The following is a 14,767-nucleotide window of genomic DNA, read 5'->3' on the forward strand; positions in this document are numbered from 1 at the left end:
TCTGGGAGCCGCCTGAGGAACTAGCCAATGACCCACACAGTGCAGCCAGGCTGTTTTTTTCTGCTGCTAGAAAATGATTAAATTTAACTTGTTTTAACCACAGATTCTATTTGAAGGCTCTTGTTTTTAATGAAAAGTTCAGGTTTGTATTCAGTGTGTACAATGGTTACACCTCACAGGGAATGCATTTATGGTATTTCCTACTGCACAGAGGAGGAATTTCCCTTTGTGCAGTGAGGTATCCCAGTCTAAGCTGCACCCTCTGCCTATTTTCGTTATTACAAAGCCTTTTCCATGAATAAAGTCTGTTAAAAAAAACACATAAGAAAATGTTATAACCCCCTCTCTATACAATTTAATGTACTGATTACCACAATTCTTTCTTGTGCTTTTTTTCCCCAAGACTTTCTCCCCAGAGACCTGTTCCTCCAGTAATGTTATGTGGCTGAGGGACTAATTTGAGCTTTACTCTCTTACTGAGGAGCCAGCAACCAAGCGACAGGTCCCTGTCCTCTGCTCCTCTCTTTCTCCCAGATGAACTATTCAGGATGACTGAGCCACAAACAGCAGCTCACAGGGCACCTTTGTTCTCAGAACAGGAGGAAGAAAGCAGTTTTAAACCTGGGTATCTTTCTATTCCTGTCCTCTGAGCCTACGTTTCTGTCCAAAACACTCCTCGCTCCATGCCACTGAATTTGTTAAACTTTATCTAGCTTAGCTCTTGCTTCTATGATAAGCTTTATGATTCATGTAGTGGGAGAGATGTGCTCAAGTAAGTGATGGCCGGCCAGCCAGCCAGGCCACACAGTTAAAGGTTGCGGCCACCGCTGGAGGAGGAAGCTGCACGTCCACAAGGCCCAAAAAGGTCTTGCAAAAAGACAAGTAGAGGAATGTGCCTCCTTCATTGTGTTCTTCTAGAAATGGGAAATACCTCTGCCTCACTGGAGACGTAGTAAGTCTTCCTTTTTTCTGTTAATCTAATAAAAGCAAGCAGAAGGATGCTGTTTGTCTCAGGGGTGAGATTGGAGCTTTAGTGCTGGTGATTAAACAGTGCTGGAAATAAGATGATGCATGCTTGCATGAACAATGCACTTAAATCACGACATTCACAAGAGCTCGGACAAGATTTCCAAGACCTGGAATAGGAATGGATTCTTTTTATTTTTGAAAACTAATGAATTATTTTCTTTCTCCCTCACATCTTACTGCACCTCCTCTATAAATCTCACCAAAGCCTTCTTTGGTTGAGATTTCTTCTGAGGCAATCTCAGGAAAAAGAACCTCTGGAGTTAGAAAGCAGCAGTTCAAGAGCCTCATGGAGGCAAGAAGGGTACAGCAAGTGTGCTCAACAACAGACTGTGTTTTCAAGTTGGAATTAGAAGTAAACATGTGAGGCTCACACCAAGAATTAACTTTGTGTGTAGCTTATTATGTTCAAGTAGCAAGCAACAATTTAAACACAGCTGAAAACTGTCCACTTCTGGATGTAATTACATACAAAAAGAAAGAGCCAGAATTATGATCTAATTAAAATAAGCTATAGACTAATGTAAATTTTACACATTTTCATCTCTTATAAGGTTTGACACAATGTTCTTGATCACTAATAGACAAACCCCCTACTTACTGCCTGCTGGCCACAAAACCCCCAGGAAAGGGAACCAGAATGGCACTTGGCCACAAAACCTCAAAAGCAGCTCAGACACACTCCCCTTCCTTGTTCTCCAGGTTTACAAGTCAGATATCTCAGGCAAAGTTATTTGTGAATAAGCAGACCATAAAACATGAATTTGTTCTTTCTGCTCTTTAGCTAGAATAATCTCTAAGGGTTTAAAGTCCACATGCTACTCTTATCAACCACTATCAAAGGAAGATTTAGTTCACGAGTAAATCCATAGAAAGGAAGAGATCATAGGTCACAACCAAATTCTTTGCTCAGTTCATTTGGGTTTCTATGACCTTCTGCAACCAAAACAACATATAGTGACAAAGTAGAGAGGCACTAAGAGCGTATCCTAGGAAGAAAGTCTTTACCCCCATAAACAAGTATCCACATGTATACATAGCTTGTGTGTGGATAACAATCTTACTGAATAATCAGGGTATTTAGATAAATATATTACAAAATAACTTTTCTATTGCATAGTATGCATTCTTAGGGAAGAAACAGAAGTCAGACCACCAAATCCTATTATCGTTATAAATGTACGTTAATGTTAACTTACTCTAAATTGCAAATATAGTCCCCTTCTTAAATCAGTACCAAAACACCTCCTCTTTCAAAAGATGTCAACAAAAGAAAAGTAGTTTACAACTACTGGGTTACCTATTACTGCTGTGGATTTACAGTTATGTTTTCTTCTGAAAAAAACCTTAACAAACCAAACAAGAGATTAAGTATTGACCAAATGTATGACAAATGTCAGCAAGAGGATAAATAATCCAAAATAAAAGGGGAATTTTTCTCTAACCCTTCTGTCTGATTATTTCATTTATCACTTGCAAAATTTTTTCAAGACGAAGTGCAAATTCTTAGTCCATAGTGTTTCTTTAAAGGCAACAGCAGCTATGTATAGTAAAGCACAAATTTAATAGTACTGCCAACTTTAACTTACTCTCTTCTGCTGCTCTGACCTGCTCTAGCCTTCTGACATTTAAGTTTCACAAGCCAAATTTAGCAGGACAAAGTCAAAGGTCGTACGTAAGATGATATAAGCTGCACGTCACGAAGTAGGTGAGAGTTTAAATTAGTGCAACACAAGGATGGATGGGACTAGAAGGTTTTCAACAATACACTCCTGCCTCCCGCTCCTCTGACTTTCATACGTGGAACAGAGCAAGCTGGCTGCATGCAAACAAGCTTTCATTTGTATCGCAGACCAGCTACTGAAAAAAATGAAAAACTGCTTACCCAAGTCGTGAAAGCAGATGGTCAAAGCATCCTCAAGAAACAGTTCAAACAATAGCATGCCGGAGGAGAAATCACTGACAAGAAAACAATCTTCTGGGAAGAAGAAAAACTATTTGAAGCAGAATATTGGGGACCAGTTGGAGAAAGACAACCTGGTGAGATTTGGAGAGCTGGAGAGATTCTGAACTCAGTGCTTATGGCAGGTGTCTCAAATGCCAAAGTCTTCACTTCTCTCCCCAAACCCAGTGCTTCTCCTGATGTTATGCTGGAGTTCATCCTAGCCACCCAGGGGTTACTGTGGCCTAGAGATTATTTCAGGAATAAGAAGGACCAGACCAAAGGTCCACCTACTCCAGTAGCCTGTTTCCAACACCAGCTTGAAGTAGATACCCAAGGAAGAGGTTAAGAACATGAATGCAAATAGTGATGCTACCCCAAAACTCTCTCCCAGTCCCTAGAAATCTGCAGGTCTGTAACCTGCCTATTCTTCCTCCCCTCCATCGTATTTCACTCAGTCATCTCATCTCTTACTGTGCTGACTTGTCCCTGGAGCCACTCCCTAACTTTGATCATTGGTGTCCTTCTCCAAACCTTGTCCCCAGTTCTATTACACCTTTTTGGTGTTGGAGACACCTGAACTGCACACATCACAGGTGCCCCATTAATTTATAGTGGCAGGTGATACCCTCTGTCTTGTTCTCTGTTCTTTTTCTAATAACTACAAACATCAGATCTGCTTTTTTGATTGTTATTGAACACTGCCTTGACATTTTCATGGTTCCATAGTAACCTCCAGATCTTATTCCTGAGTGGTAATGCTCAGCTCAGTGCTTACCATTTTATATGTGAAATTAAGAGTAGTCCTCCACATGTGGTACAATTTAGCTATTTAAATTGAACGTCACCTGCCATTTTAGCATCAACTCTGAAGATCATTTTGCAGTTCTTTACAGTTGCCCTTTAGCAATTACCAATCGTCAATGATTTTGAGACATATCCCTAAAGAGTCATCACGTAGCTCATCTTATGGAAGCATAAGAAAAAAAAATACAAATTTTTCACTTCAAAATACCAAAACATTAAAAAAAAAAATCACCTACAGACAAGGATATAATAGTCTAATCATGATGTTCATAGAAGCTCAGTCTTTTAGTTTACTATATCCCCCATCCCTTGTACCTCAACAAAACAAATAAGTGAAGCTATAGTGACCTATTTGTGTTAAATTGTATTTTTCACATCCTAGAGACAATATACTCCTGATTATTCAAAGCTGTGAAAATACACTCAGATGATCAACATAAGTAATGTAGCTTGGCATTCATCTGTTTAGCAAGCTTCAAGTCTATACAAAATGTTAAGCACCCACACTTCAATCCACTTTCGACTCTACATCAGACAAAACCACACCAATTTAAAGATCAGCTTATATCAGTTTCTCAACAATTACCTAGCCTCAATTTTTTGACGAGAGTGGTTACTATGTAACTGCAATGAATGAATTTGCATCTTATAGAATGAATTATATTTTTACATACAGAATTTTAAATTATTTGAATCCTACAGATTTCAATCTCCAATAAATCCCATCTTTTAAACAGTCTGAACTAACAAGACACCAACTGACACCACCAGCAATTTTGACACTGTTGTACCTACATATCAAACAAGTATCTTACTCGACGTTCTCAAGCACCTAGCTCAATAAACATGTTTGCAATAATCTTTATTTTATATATATATACACACATATATAGGCAGAAATATATAGATAGTTATTATATATATAAAAGCTTTCAAATGAACGTGTATAGTTAGTACACTTCAGTGGGTTCTTTTGCTTTAAGGATTTCTAAAGGTCGAAAGTTCTATGTATAATCATGGTTGTTATCTGGTCTTTATGTAGCTTTTCTGTGAGTTATCTGCCCAGTTTAAGAATACTTACATATTCTTATCTGGATTATATTAGAACAAACAGAAGTGCAACTAGTCCCCAATCAACAAACACATCTAGCAGAAACCACAATGGCTATAAAGTAATCGTCTTTCATTGCAAGCAGCTGTTTACTAATAAACAACTACATGAGAAGCCCTTGAAGGAAAGGCCATAGGAGAAAAAAATGGTACTTTAATTCAAAAAAAAAACAAAAGACATGTAACTAAAAGCACTTCTGAACTGAAACCATAAGTCCTTCTGGCATCCTTCCCAGCTACTATTTGATTCTATGCCTTGTGTGACATTTTATATATCCTTGTATTTGAACTACCCAACTATATTTTGTTTCTTCCTTCTACTGGTTTTTGTACTGCCACCATGGTGTCACTATATAAAGGAAATGTACCCTTCCACAGCGCTTTGTGCTATTTGTAACTTGATTGATGCAGCTGTTTAAAAACTGTGATTTATCTAAAAGATCCTTAGGTATCTCAGTATTTTTCATTAAACAGGACAGGATACTGCAGTAAGAAATCTGAATTTTGAACTGAGTTTCGCAGCCCTTGTGTTGGTTGCCCTGTACGACCTGTGGTTTTGTCAGCCTTCACTCAAAGTGATGAAAATTATTATTACCCTAATTAACTAACATCATGACAGTATCCACTATGTACCACCAGGCAAACAAGAAGTTAGATGGCCCCTTCCCCACAGTGCTCAAACTTTAAGAAAAACAAGTAAAGGCCAGCAATGCACTAAACTCCACTAATTAAAATTTTTTAGAAGACAAAACTATTTAAACACTGATCTTTCCTAACACTAACCTGCGACATCCACATTGTGGATTCCCACAGCTGAGCTTGTCACTCTGGGTTCCCTTAAAAATAGCGGGCATTTTTAAGACACATGTCATCTAATCCATTCTAGATAACTCCTTCAGGGTGAGTACTGAATTGTAGATTCCACTCCCTAAGGGGAGCCTCTATTAATTAGCGAGATTGCTTGTGCTAACTAGCCATGCAGCTGCACCGTGTTAGTCCACTAAGATGCCATGGTACGCACAGATCTCACAGAGGAATGTGCCAGTCGGCAAGAGGGATTTAAAGGCAGAAAATCTTAATGGGCAAACTCATTCAAGCAGCTTGTTCAGGGCTTAATGGGTGCATAAAAGAAAGAGAAAGAAGCAAGCAGAGAAACATGTTGCAAAACAAAGCAAAAAGTGTAATGGAGTGAGTGATAGTAAATGATCTCTCACAATTTGTTTGCTGGAAATAATACTTCGAAATGGAACTGAGAATTTCAGAGAAATGTCTAGTGCTACACCCTGTCCACAAAGAGAAGACAAAAGAAATCCAACAGGAAATTATTAATACTTTACTAAGCCTTCCCTGTAAAAGAAAGAAAATTTGCTCACAAATATTATCTAAATTACCTTAACATACCCAGCTTAATCAAGTCATCAACCATCTGAACTTACTGTGTGCTGCCCTGCTACCTGGGGATCATACAGATCCTGTAAATCCTGAAGAAAGGTTTAAAAAACTGCAAACTCCCAAACTTCTCATCATGTAAGAAAATCAGTGTCATCCTTCCTTTTCTGATTGTCCCTCCTCAGTGCAAGTACACAGCTGTCCAAAAGGATCAAGTTCCATCTTCCTAAGCCCTTTCAGTTGTGATGGATCCTGTACTGCAGTCTATAAACAGCCTTAGGTACATCACTGGTTATGAACTGGTACATTTCCTAACCAACACCATTAAACTACAAGGCAGTTCACTGAACTTAGAAAATACTAAGAAATTATTCTCCAGAGCATAACATCTGGCATAAAGGAGGAGAAAAACACTGTTTTCAAGTGCAAGACATGTAAGAACTGGAGGCTAAAACAAAACCCATTAATCTATCTCCACCCCCATGTTCAAAATGAAAAGCAGAAAAAATACCCTTTGGTGCTTCACATTAGGAAGACACAAATCTGAGATGTCTCCCATCTGTTTTGCTTGCTGTTTTTTTAATAAAAAAGCAAAATCACCCTGTCTTTTTTTTCTGCTTTCAGTAGAAATCCTGAAGGATATTTTCAGATCTGTTAGTTCCAAGGTTTTTCTACTGTTCTCATCCCATTTTATTTGGGTGCCTGTCAAGTTTAACTACTCTGCCTCAGTGAACCAGTATCTGAGCTTTTCAGATATTATTAATATTATCATGACCAAACTTACACGAACCACAGATCCGGCTGAATTTAGGGAGCTGAGTGGGCAGGTAACTACCTCTGTGCTCCTGTAATAAACTCTTGCCTCTCTGGTACAACTGTGAGTAGCCCATGGGCCTTCTAATCTCCTGCTGTCCCCGGAAGCTGCTCACAGCCACAGACCACTAGTGACAGCACTGGCCACAACCCCTCTGCCTCATCCTGCAGTACCGCCACAAGGAAATTGGGTAAAGTTGGACATACTGGCTTTAAACCACCTGGCAATTTCCTTTTACTGGAGAAATTCATGCTGTCTAGTCAGAGCTTATGGCTTATCTGCACCGTCAGAGGAATGAGTCAAAATCCCACCTGTGATGCTTCACTCACATGGGTGTGTTGGGAAGGCTCCTTAGATGCCCTTAACCCTCACTGCACAAACACTGCTGTAGTCACTTTCCATAGTTATCTATTGATCTTGGATGAAGAGTGAAGAAAAAAAGTGTCTTTCCTGGGGACAAGAAGCGTTTGAAGCTGGCAGGTGGACACCCTTCTTCCTTTCTAAACATGTCCCTGTTGTGGTCATAGCCCTGTATATCCACCTTTGGCTCCGTTCTTCCGGATAACATTTTGTTCTATTTTTCCTTTTATTTTGCAGAGAAAGCCTCCATGTCATGGCCCAACAGCTGAACAAGTACTAAACTTGACAAAGTTTAAAATAGTATCTGTAATAGATGCTACTGTTCCTACAAATTTAAAGCTGAATATAAAGCTGGTCACCACTTCTAAGGAACATAAAATGGTATTAAAATCCTTGTGTTACATGTCAAATTATCTGTGACTCATATGACTTAAAGCCCTAACTTTTGGATATGCATGGACTGAAAACCAAGGCAGAAAATGCATTTTAATATTTGGGTTTGTTTTTCTATAATGATGGCTGTCTTCATTATAAAGAAACACTACATATTATTATACATATCTCTGCAAAATTCTCCACCAGTTTTAAGTGTAGCGGGACGTGTCTTGTCTTTTGGTTTTTTTAAGCTACTGAGTGACATTTTGATGCTCATTTTAATTCAGGACTATGAGTTTCCTTAACTTTCAGCAAAGAAAACAATTAAAAGTAAACAGATTCTAAGATTTGTTTCCCACAATTGAGATTTCATTCTGCACAACTGAGTAAATAATGTCTCTCCATCCAGGTACAAACACAATCAAGTAAGTTAAACTTAAATAGTAAAACTCTGTAACTGTTCTTCAGCCTCTTGCCAACTTTCCAGGCAAGTGGCTAGAAAGTTATTTCAATCTTATTAGAAAGAGGAAAATATTTTCAAGGTCTCAAGTAAAATGTGCTATTGTTTCATTCTCACAACACAACAGCACACAGACATTCCTTCAAGTAATGTTTTCAGTATTTAAAAGAATTACATGAACTTTAATAAGAGTGTTTGAACTCTGATGTCCTCATCTTAGCATCTTATTATCCAAACAGCATTATGCTATGCAAAACGCTTCACTGGCAGCAACCATAAATATGTTCCCTTAGCATAAATAGAGGGCAAAATTCCCCTCCTCTCCTAGCCTGAATACAAGAGACTTCCACAAATATGCTTTGGGAGAAAGCTTTCCCCTGGGAAAGGTCACACGGTGATACCACTGACCCTGGCCACTGGCACAGGACAGCTGAGGGACACCAAAGGTCACTGCTGCCCAGCCACACTCAGCTGATGGCATGGGTCCACAAGCTGCCCTCGCCACTTTGCCAGGCTCATCTGTGCTCTCACAGCCACCCCACCCCTCCCCAGGCTCTCCAGCCCTGCTACACTGAGGGGAGGCTGTAATTCTTTGAAATTTTGTGAAGGAAACAGCTTAAAAGTACCATTTCTATGCAGAAATGAGATTGTGTTAATTCAAATATACAATGTGCTTGCATTTCAGAGAAAAATTTGATAGTGTGCATTCAAATGTTGGCCTCACTTCAGTGCTCCGTGGCAGGAAAGAGCCATGCAAGCCAAGCACAGGTCCTGGAAAGAACGGGTGCATCACACTCAATGTTGATCCCTTCAAACTATGGAGAAATGGTCAGAAGGGTCCAGAGATTATAAAATTGAGGCTTCATCAAGTGGTGGGACAAAGCACAGGGTGGGTATTTGTGGAGAGGATGACTACTGAGATTGTGCTGGGTCTGTAACAGCAACAGAGTCAAGTGGATGGAGGAAAAAAACAGTTTTGCACTCCAGCATGCTTTTCAAGGAGCTTTACAACCTCACTCTTCTGTGTCATGCTGGTTAACATGTAATTTTAAAGGTCTTCCATAAGCTCAGTGTTATTCACAGTACTTACACGGCACTAGCAATCCACAGCCTGAGAACCGCAGGCAGAAATGATGACGATGCAGGTCAAGCAGCATAAAACATCAGAAGCACGTTTCTCATCAGCCGCAAAACTCTGCACACAGCCTGAGGACTTTGTAGAGAACAAGTCCCAAACTCAAGAAGAGTACAGAGAGAGAGAAACCCAGGACTGCAGAATACACAGCAGGGTGCATTTTGACGTTGGGGTGGGGTTTTTTGAGTAGTTGACTCCATCACCCACATCCTACAGGTGTGTTGTAGTTGTTAGCAAAGCTCAAAAAACCTGTGCCAAATAATATGCAGCCCCACCAAGAACTCTAACAAAGAGCAACTATACACTTGACTCATTACTACCTTCTCTGGATGCTTTGTTTTTCTTTAAATTATTTCATGTCAGATGGAGAATTAAAACACTTCTAATAAAAACTAAAATGCACATTAATCTTCTGTTTTATATAACAAAACATTAATTCCTTTTAAAAGGGATGAACTACTGGTTGAAATGAATGTTACAGGGAATTTGACACACTCTGGGTAAGAAGAAATGTTTTAGATCACAATTAGCTAGAAAACATGAAATAACTTTTATTTCTCAGAAAATCTCCATTCAAAAGTGCTTCTTTTTAGGAGGGTCTAAGGAATGACGTTTTGGTGACAGCCTTAGTTTAACAAACTATTTACAATGTCAGTGAATGAACCCCCATGTTCACATCCTTAGTTCCTGACTCATCTTTTAAATGTGGCTGATTTTTCATCTGAAACCAATCCAAATTTGCAGTGTCTATATATTAATTAGGTACTCCTCACGAAAAATGCACTTTCAAAACATTCCAGTATTCCTGCTTTTGGCTGAGAAGAAAATTCCCTCACAGTATTTCACAAATTCTGCTTCCAAAAACGGGAAGTGCAATTAAAACAGTGACCTTTTAATAAATAATTTTTTAAAAATGGAAAGCCAATTAAAGTGAAAAAAGGTACATGCTGAGGCTGGGACAAAATTGAGATTGATTTTTATTCTTAATTGAATTGATTCATTCAGGCTGAAATTTCATGAAAAAAACAGGAAAGTGTCTTTCTAAATTCTTGATAACAGCATTTCTTTTTTGAAAATTCATGTCCCCTGCTTTTAAACACCAGCAAATGGAGATGAACTTCTCTGCTTATTTTGCAGAGTCAAGACAGCCAACAGTGAGACTGCAAATCTCTGGGGGGCTACCCACACAAACTTAAAAAGCCTATCACCAGGTCATGGGGAAAATTTAGTTCTTATGCTTACTACTGTCAAGCTTGCTACTGTTTAATGCAATAATGGGGTATTTATGAATGCAGACTGTCTAAACTAGGCAAAGTATAAACTGGATAGAAACAACTTTTTCTTTTTTTTTTTTTTTTTTAAACTTAGGCTATTGTCAGCCCTTATTGCAAATTTGGTTTTGCTCAAAACAGAATTAAGGTCTAAGAAGAAAGAAGGAAAGACAGGCATTACAAAAAGAAAGCAGAGCTAGATAGCAACTTTACAACTGACAATACCACCAATTTATCCCTCACATGATTGGAAACTACAAACCATAAAAACTTTTAAGTTTTGCTGATGCTTTCAATAAAGTTTCACAAGAAAATTATATATTCACATGTAATTGTATTTTAAAGTAGATATGGTTCAGATGATCTCTGGAACCATTAGTCCAAACCCCAACTATCCAGCCAGTGGCATGAAGATCCCTATGTCTACCTCCAGCTGGGCTACACACAACCAAATCAAAGCCTAATTTCCCCAGGCACAGACAGATACAGACCTCCTGCACATAATTCAGGGCATCTTTCCCAGCTACTAGGATTAGGGTCCTCAGCACGAGCAGCTTTGTGCAGCACTCTCCTCAGTCACTGGGTTCAAAACCCTCTTCTACTGCAATCAGCTCTGCAGCACAGCAGGAGTTCACTTAACCCCTTCTAAAATTCTGTCTGCCTTTCAGCAAAATTCATGCTATGCCTCGAACCTATAACACTACATATGCAATGCATTGCTTGCCTTCCTTTTTTTATACACTGCTATGATTATAAGAGCATATTAAAAATTATTTTCTGCTTAGAGATTTCCCATATTACTTTAGCAAATGTAACATTTGCCCCATTCTTGTTTCTGTCCCAAGTCCTAACAGAAGTTCCTCATTCTCAGACTATGTCACTTTGTTGTCATTCTCCCTTGGAAAACTCATTCTGATTTCTGTCACCTACCTCCAGACAGACTCCCATTTCTCATTCTGCTGTGCCAGCAAATAACTGTCAACGTGGTGCAATGTCCCATTTTCAGGTACACTTCTAAGCATTGTTGAACACCGCTCCAGTGAAAGTGGCTTTTTGTCTCTTCCTTATCCCACAATGTCCCAAAATAATTCGGCATGGGTTATTTCTTGATTGCTTTAAGGTGTATTGTAGTTTTGTCCATGCTCAGAAAAATTCACTGTCACCAGATCCATTACTTGCAAGCAGCAGTACATGAGGCAATGGGGGACTTTGGTAGTACCTTATGAAGTAACAATTTCAGGATGGACTAATCCCAAAATCTCTAATATTGCTAAAACTCTTACTGATGTAAGCAAGAATTTTCCCAAGGAATAGCTGAGGAGAAATTCAAAGTTTTGGCAAAAGTAGAAAATTCCTCTGAATTAAGGGCATCTTAAGTCTAGGAAGTTTTTGAGGCAGTGATCACTCAGACCTTTCTTGTGCTTGTTTATGATAACTATATATGGGCACCCTGACTAGGTTAAGAAGAAAATATATATTATTATCCTAATTATAAATGGTAAATTCTATTTACCTTAACTCTATCCTAGTTCTATTCACCCTAATTCTTTTCTTGTAATATTTCACTTACAACTCCTATTTGTATCTTAAATTTTTAAGTAACCTATGTTTCTAAAAACTAAAGCAATTTTTTATTTCTGAAATAGCTCATTCTTGTTGCGGTGTTATAACCAAAAGCACCTGGGTCAAATTCAGTTCCTTATGAACAGTCCTTGAAACATTAAAATTGCATTAATAGCCAAGAGCCTCAGTTGCATAACCAAGGCCAAGGAGGAACAAATAAATCTCTGCCAGTTAGCCCTATTCATCAGTAACTTTTGTTTGACTAAAGCATATCAACTAGAAAAGCAACCTGTCATAGTTGGAAGATTTAGAGAGATGAAGAACCTCTTGCTTCCCTCGATAATTTGTCAGAATAATGAATCATTTCTACTGTGAAAAATGTTGTGCATTACTCCTGATTTGAATCTGACTAACTCTCCAGTTATAACCTTCAGTTTGTGTTATGACTTTCATTGCTGTTCTAAAGAGCCAATATAAAAGCAGTATATTTTCTCCTGCTTCGAGAGACTTAACATTTCTTAATCAAGGAGGCTCTCTATTTTGATAGGGTGAACAGATTAAAAAATTCATGGTTCTCAGAGAGAAATAGTTTCACCAAATCTCAGATCATTTGGGGTGACTTACTTCTGCAACAATCCCATGGTTCAACATCCCTTCAACAATACTGACCCTGAAACTATAGCGCACATTCTTGTCACAGTGCGCATCAGAGATAAGACAACTCTTGAGTCTTAATCACTGTCTTCCTGGAAAATAACTCCTTATACGATAGAATCACACTAGCAACTCTTGTGAACTTGCAGTTCAAAAGATTCTTAACTCCCTTCCAGATTTACAGTTTTCCAGGGTACAGCTTAACCTGCTCTTGGAAATTCTGTCTGGCTATAAGAAAAAGAAAAAGCGTTTCACCATGACAACAATAAAAACCTGCAATACATTGAACAGAGAAGTGATGGAGTCTCCTTCACTGGGAATACTCAAGACAGCTTGAAGGGGCTGTGGTAACCTAATCTAAGTTCTATAGCAGTTCAGATGGTGTCCAGAGGTCCTTTCCAACTTAAGACTTTGTTGTAACTCATGATCTCATGCTTGCTCAAATGCAGTTAATTCATTCTCCATTAAATTTTTCATAAGGAAGAAGTTTACAAAATCATTTGCTCCTGTAGGTTTGTAATGCTACTGCTAGTTTTCTCAATACCAACTCGGTATCTTCTTTTAAGCTCTTACGTGTGAAAAGTTTGATCCATGTAGTATTGCAGTTTACCAAACCTTTATCTTAGACACATCATGTATTTACACCATGCTCATAATCATTAATTCGCTCTACTCTTTACCACCAGAAAGTGACTCTTGAGGCAGCTGCATGCCTGTACACCACCACCAGCAGATTCCGCCGCACAGGAATTGTGTGTGGGGCATACGCTTTTCTGCATGTTTCCTAAGATGGTTACTTTGGTCTGACAGCTCGTTACCTCTGGCTTTATCTTTTAGCCCAAAGCATATGTTTACACATCTGACTAAAATATTTCCTCACCTGTTTTATTTGTAATTTTCTTTGTAAAATCACCATTCTAACACTTGTCTCTCTTCACATTGTTAAAGAATTGCTTGCCAACCTTTTTTGTATATTTTAATCATGAAGTATTCAGGAAACAAAATATAATCTCGTATTAAAATATGCTCTCTGAGGTTGGGATACACTCTGATTTTGCAGCAAGATACTGTGCACCTGACAGGAAGATACATCAAACTCCTACGGCAAAAGATTGTAATGCAATTGTTTGGCAGCCTAAGCAGAGTGAACTTCTTTACCAAAGCCCAGATCCCAGTAACAAGCTGCATTTCTATAAAAGCTGCCTTTTAACATATTCCAAACAACTGCGTCATGAAGTGACCACATATAACATTTTTCTATATGGAAAATTTTAACTTCTCGCTATATTTACTTCCTCCCAAATGAACTCATATTTCACCACAAATTTACAAAAAATATAAAATAAGGTTGAACAACCAAACTCAACAATGTTGCGTTAAACTCAGGTTGGCAAACCAGGACAAGAGTACTTTATTACCAACTTTTGGAGCACTCCACAGACTTCTTCAAATGTTAAACGTCACCTACTTCTCCCTCTGCTAGTCCCAGGGGGCAGCAAGTCTCAAGGCACCCCTATCATTCTCCTTAAAACCTGCTTTGGGAAACATCCAGACAATGGCCTTCCCCTGCCTGTGTCTGCAGGTAAATCACATTCTTAATTTCAGTTTTTCAGGAGGAAGAGTAGAAACTATGCAGGTATCACTGACCAGCTACTTCCCAGGACTAAAACCAGACGACCTGTTTCAATCGTCTAGCCATGCTGAAGGCTAACACACCTCTGGCTCCTCTACAGGGGGTTGAGGTTGGGAGGAATCTGTATCTTTCTGATATTTCATCCTTTAGACAATTTCCTGGATGCTACAATAATGTCTCTCCAGCTATCAAGACAGTGATCCCTAAGCACTTGCTACTACTAGCCTT

General features: G+C 38.7%; 1 protein-coding gene across 9 annotated transcripts in view; it reads right to left on the reverse strand.

Annotated features, from left to right (window-relative positions):
• KIAA1217 (KIAA1217 ortholog) overlaps positions 1-14,767 on the reverse strand; it is a 183,201-nt gene that overhangs the window by 147,330 nt on the left and 21,104 nt on the right. The window lies entirely within an intron of this gene.

The sequence above is a fragment of the Strix aluco genome, chromosome 1 (assembly GCF_031877795.1).
Source record: "Strix aluco isolate bStrAlu1 chromosome 1, bStrAlu1.hap1, whole genome shotgun sequence".
NCBI classification, from domain to species: Eukaryota; Metazoa; Chordata; class Aves; order Strigiformes; family Strigidae; genus Strix; species Strix aluco.